Here is a 5,174-nt window from a genome sequence, read left to right as displayed (position 1 = left end):
GGTTGATTTGTATCTCGCATACATGTTTCGAGAAAGAACATATGGATAAACAATATGGTTTGACTTAAGCACACTTTTCATACATGATCCATAATTTAAATACTAATGTCAACCTTAATCCATTACAACAACCCTAGTCTGAATATCATAAAAGTACAAACTCTTATTGTATACATAAATTCTAGAATTAATTCAAGCTTATTTAAGACTTAATTTTCATTACTGATGCATAAACCAACCAATAATCCTATCGATGAGTAAAATGTATTTGATTCTTATGCTCTTCTTGATCATAACTGCACCCATGAATCCCCAAAAGCCGATGACAAATCCAGGTGCAAACCCAATGAAATACCAAATTCCTCCATGCTCATCATCTTCGTGCATGTCCTCTTCTTCATTTGTCACTCCATTATCAGTGGTTGGGTTGTCGCCTGGGCACTTGGTTTGGAGTGGCTCCCCACAAAGCTCAGGTTGCCGATGTAGGACAAGTTGGTGAAGGTTTGTAGTTGAGTGCCCGTTGGTATTTTCCCAATAAGATTGTTGTAAGACAAATTTAGGATACCCAAAAAATTTAAATTAGAGATGCTTGAAGGAATTGTACCCGACAATTGATTCTTTGAAAGATCAAGTGATTCTAGTTGACCCATGAGACCAATTTCATCTGGTATGTTTCCTGACAAATGATTTGAAGACAAGTTGAGAAAGCGAAGGCCATGGAGCTTTGTGATCTCTTTAGGAATGTCACCTGAGAGATTATTGTTTGAGAGGTCAATACTGGTGACAAGTGAAAGCACAGTGGTGAACGGAAGTTCTGAATTCTTAGCAGTTATGATGACACTCTCCGAGTAATAAATGAAACCATCATATAATGGAGCAGATTTTTTTTTGTTCTGGCTTGCCATCATGGAGCTAAACATGCCGAAACTTGGAGGCAAAGAGCCAAAGAGATTATTGTGAGCCAGGTCTAACACTTGGAGTGATGGCATCAGAGAGAGTTGTGATGGTATTACTCCAGTAAAATTATTTGACCTTAGAGAAAGAACTCGTAATGTTGACAATCTCCTTCCAAACCAATTGGGTATAGCTCCGGATAATTTATTCCAACTCAAATCAATAACTACAAGTTGATTGCAATGTTGTAAAGTTGAAGAAATTATACCAGATAAACTATTATTGTTCATGTGTAATGACCGTAGCGAAGCTAAAAGCCCAAATGTTCTGGGAATGCCACTGGATAATTTGTTGTTGGAAACATCAATAATTGCTAGCTCTGATGCATTACCCCAACAATCTGGGAATGTTCCAGATAACTCATTGTCAGCAAGGCTCACAATTTGCAATTCTCTTTGTGTACAAATGGAAGACGGAATGCTGCCATTCAGTTTGTTATTGGACAAAAACATATAAGAAATATTGCCAACCTCAACAAACATACTTTTAGGAATTGGTCCAGAAAAGGAATTGTGAGAAAAGTCCAAATATGCTTCTGAAAGTTGCATTCTTGGAATGAAGCCTTCAAAGTTGTTGTGACTTAAATCAAACAAATGTACATCCTTGAAGCATTCTAAAGAGCGCGGCAACATCCCTCTCATATGATTGTGAGAAACATTTAGGTACATGTTCGATAAGCACAAGCTCCAAAACCAATCAGGAAAAGCATCTGATATTCCATTATTTGATATGTCTAGCATTTGTAAACTGGTTTGGTTCCGCAGCCATGTAGGAAATCTGGGTCCCAAGTTGCAAGAGCGCATCCAAATTATCTCTTGTGCTTGAAATGGAGGAAGCCAATCTTGGCTCACTTTGACCGACAAGTTGTTGTTAGATATATCCATGTAATCTAAATTTGTGAGATTGGCAAAGTGGGCTTCTGTGATGTCTCCAACCAAGTGGTTTGAATATAGACTAAGAACTCTAATGCAGACAATTTCCCCAAGGATGCTGGAACTGAGCCACTCAATTGATTGACCAAGGTCAAGATAAATTAATCTCTGAAGCCTCTCAAAATGACTTGGAAAAGGACCACTAAACTGATTGCTATTCAAGTCAAGGTAAGAAAGTTTATTATCTTCTGCATCTTGATAGTTGTTCAAAGAATTCAACAATTCTCCCTGTCATACTGTTATAAGAGAGATCAATTGTACTCAAGTTGCATAGACTTCCTAAGGTATCAGGAATCGATCCACTTATGTTGTTACCAGAGATATCGAGGTCTTCTAAGTGGTGGAGATTTCCAATTGAATCTGGTATCTTTCCACTAATCTGATTATCTGATAAATCCAAACTCTGCAATGCAGTTAGATTGCCAATAGTCTCCGGTAAGCCTCCAACAATTTTATTACCAGAAAGGTCCAGAATTGACATTTTACTCAAGTTTCCTATGCTTTTCGGTATTACACCTTCAAGACGGTTATGACCGAGGAACAAGCCTTCTATGTTTTTGAGGTTTCCAATATCTTCTGGTATCTCTCCGCTGATGTTATTAAAGCCCAGGTCCAGGAACTGCAGATTTCTGAGATGGACAAAAGATGCCGGTATTTTTCCAGAAATCCGATTATCAAATAGAGATAAATAACGTAGATGGGAGAGATTGCCAAGTTGGTGGGGAATTTCTCCTCCGAAATCACAGCTCCGAAAGGTCCAAGTGCTGCAATTGAGTTAAAGATCCAATCGAGCTAGGAATTGGATGGCCAGCAAAGTTGTTCCCACTTATATTTAAATACTTCAAATGCTTCAAATCAAACAATGAAGGATGCACCTCGCTTGTGTTGACAAAGATCATATGCAAGGAACAATTAAAAGAGAGGTCAAGTTTGATAACATGACCTGTGATGTTGTTGCATCCTACACGTTCCCAACTGCAACAGTCATCGCCCTTCCATGGAGATAGCCGCCTATCGACATCAGGGAAGCCACTTCTCACGTTCAGCAGAGCCTTCCTCTCCTTCTCTATGCAGAGTTGCAAAGATCCAGAGAGAAATAAGAGAGAAATCCAGAAGAGGTAAAGAAGAAGAAGCTTGAGTGTAGCAGCAGTAGTAGCCATGAGATGAGAGAGATGTTGCACAAAGAGTAGTTAGTTCAAAGGCAGATCAACAAGAACTCATGAGTAGCATTTTTCTTCCTCTATACATCCCTTATTTAATTTGTTCAAAATTAACAGGAAATTTCATGGAAGTCACCATCAGAGTTAGTGCTTGCCTAACTATTCCTATTGACTAACTTGCCTCTACAGAGATTGTCTTGCATATCTTTTTCATGATCTCATCACTTTCCACTTGCCACAATTTTATTCTCTTGTAACTTTTGACTTCAGAGTCAACTCCACACACCATGTGGAAGACTTGGAAAACAAAAATCTGATCATCAATTCACACTAGTGATGTATATCATTCCATCTCTCTCTCTCTCTCTCTCTCTCTCTCTTTTTTTTTCTTAACTGGTAAAGAGATTTCTACTGAAGCAGACAACAGCCATGAGATGTTGAAACGATCGAAGAGCTCAAAGGCTACAGATCAACACAAACTTTACCAAAATTTTATAGAAAGCCGCAGCAAATTTTATAGAAAACGTGACCCCTAGTTGTTGTGAATTATCCTTTTGTGACCCTCCGTAATGAGAAAATATCAAGACTTAATCAAATATTCATGAATAAATTGGATGTTCGACTTGATAACAACTTACTTATATTCATTCAAAATATACAAATTAAATTAGATGAACAAACTTGCATAACTCATTAAATTAAATAAATAGTCTTAAGCACATATGTATTCAGTCCGTTATTACTCATAAACAAAGATTGTGACATGTTTGTGAATGATTATGTTCTGAACAAAGTTTATAAATCATATTTATCAATTAAAATAATGCAAGAGGATATTTTTTTATTGAAATTATTAAAATAGTGTGTCTTTTTTATTATTAATCAAATTTTAAAAGTATTTTTATTTTTTATTAAAATAAAATATTTTTATATTAAAATATTATTGATCAACTTGATTAAAATTACCCAAACTTATTAAAATCACTTTAACATAATTAAAATAGCTTAAATACTTTTTATTATTGTTACAAAAGTATTTAAGTGATTTTAATTATATTAAAATAATTTTAATCAAGTTTGAAAAAATATTTTATAAGTAAAATATAAGATGTAGCAATTTATTACATATAGCAATTAAGAAGGATAGCTATTATAATTTATTACAGTTATGCTCCGTAGCTACTATAATATTGTTGAAATAAAAATATTTTTAAGATAAAATATACGATGAGATAATTTTTTTTAATATATCCTTGATGTGGTTGAGTTCTTTAGGAAGTCTAGATGTCGATACAATTACTTGATTGATGAGATGAGTGCAGAAGAAAACGAGACTAGTTGCATTTATTAATATTGGTGGAGATAATTAATTAATGGGGGAAAACATTGAGTTAATATTTCATGGCTTCATCGCCCCCGAGGCAATGGTGCAACGGTAGGATATCCGGATTGTGACCTAGGGACCCGCGGTTCGATACCAGCTACGGTGTATTTGCAGGAATTTTCTTCCAAATGAGAAACGCAATCAAAGGATGTTGGACATCTGATTTGGCCGCCGTATGCGGTTCCCGATTTACCCTGATGGTCGGTGGGAAACTTCCATGGGATCGGACCGGCCACCCCAAGGATTGAGTCCATGAGACTGACTTGGATTTATCACTTTTTTTTTCATGACTTCATCATAAAATTAATGCCTATTTCATCGTTAATTACAAATGATCCGTTAAACAATGCAACCTAATTAAAAACAGATAAATATCCACCAAACATAATTTCTCTGCTTAAACTGGAAACTCAATTGAGTGAGTGTTTTTTTTTTAATTCAGATTAGAATAATAAATATAGATAAATATAAATTCAGATTAGAATAATAAATATAGATATTTTTTCATTAAAAATACCTTGTATAATAATTATGCCCAATAAAATTACTCTATCTTAATTAAAATTATTATATAAAATATAATTATATTAATATATTTTTTATCAACTCGATTAAAATTATTTTCAATATAACTATAATTGTTATAATATGAAATAGTTTAATTAAAATTGATTTTTATATATTGCAGCAATTATATTTATTTATCTTACAGGTAAATAAAGTATGTATGACCTAAAACTAATT

At 34.5% G+C, this 5,174-nt stretch overlaps 1 pseudogene; it reads right to left on the bottom strand.

Annotated features, from left to right (window-relative positions):
- Positions 1 to 65: 65 nt before the first annotated feature.
- On the bottom strand, positions 66 to 3,057 carry LOC141818540 (receptor-like protein EIX2; annotated as a pseudogene).
- Between the last annotated feature and the right edge of the window lie 2,117 nt (positions 3,058 to 5,174).

Source organism: Curcuma longa, unplaced genomic scaffold (genome assembly GCF_044706935.1).
Source record: "Curcuma longa cultivar G26 ecotype Majalengka, Jawa Barat unplaced genomic scaffold, ITB_CL_G26_1.1 contig_25254, whole genome shotgun sequence".
Classification (NCBI taxonomy): domain Eukaryota; kingdom Viridiplantae; phylum Streptophyta; class Magnoliopsida; order Zingiberales; family Zingiberaceae; genus Curcuma; species Curcuma longa.
This window is presented reverse-complemented; position numbering and strand designations above follow the sequence as displayed.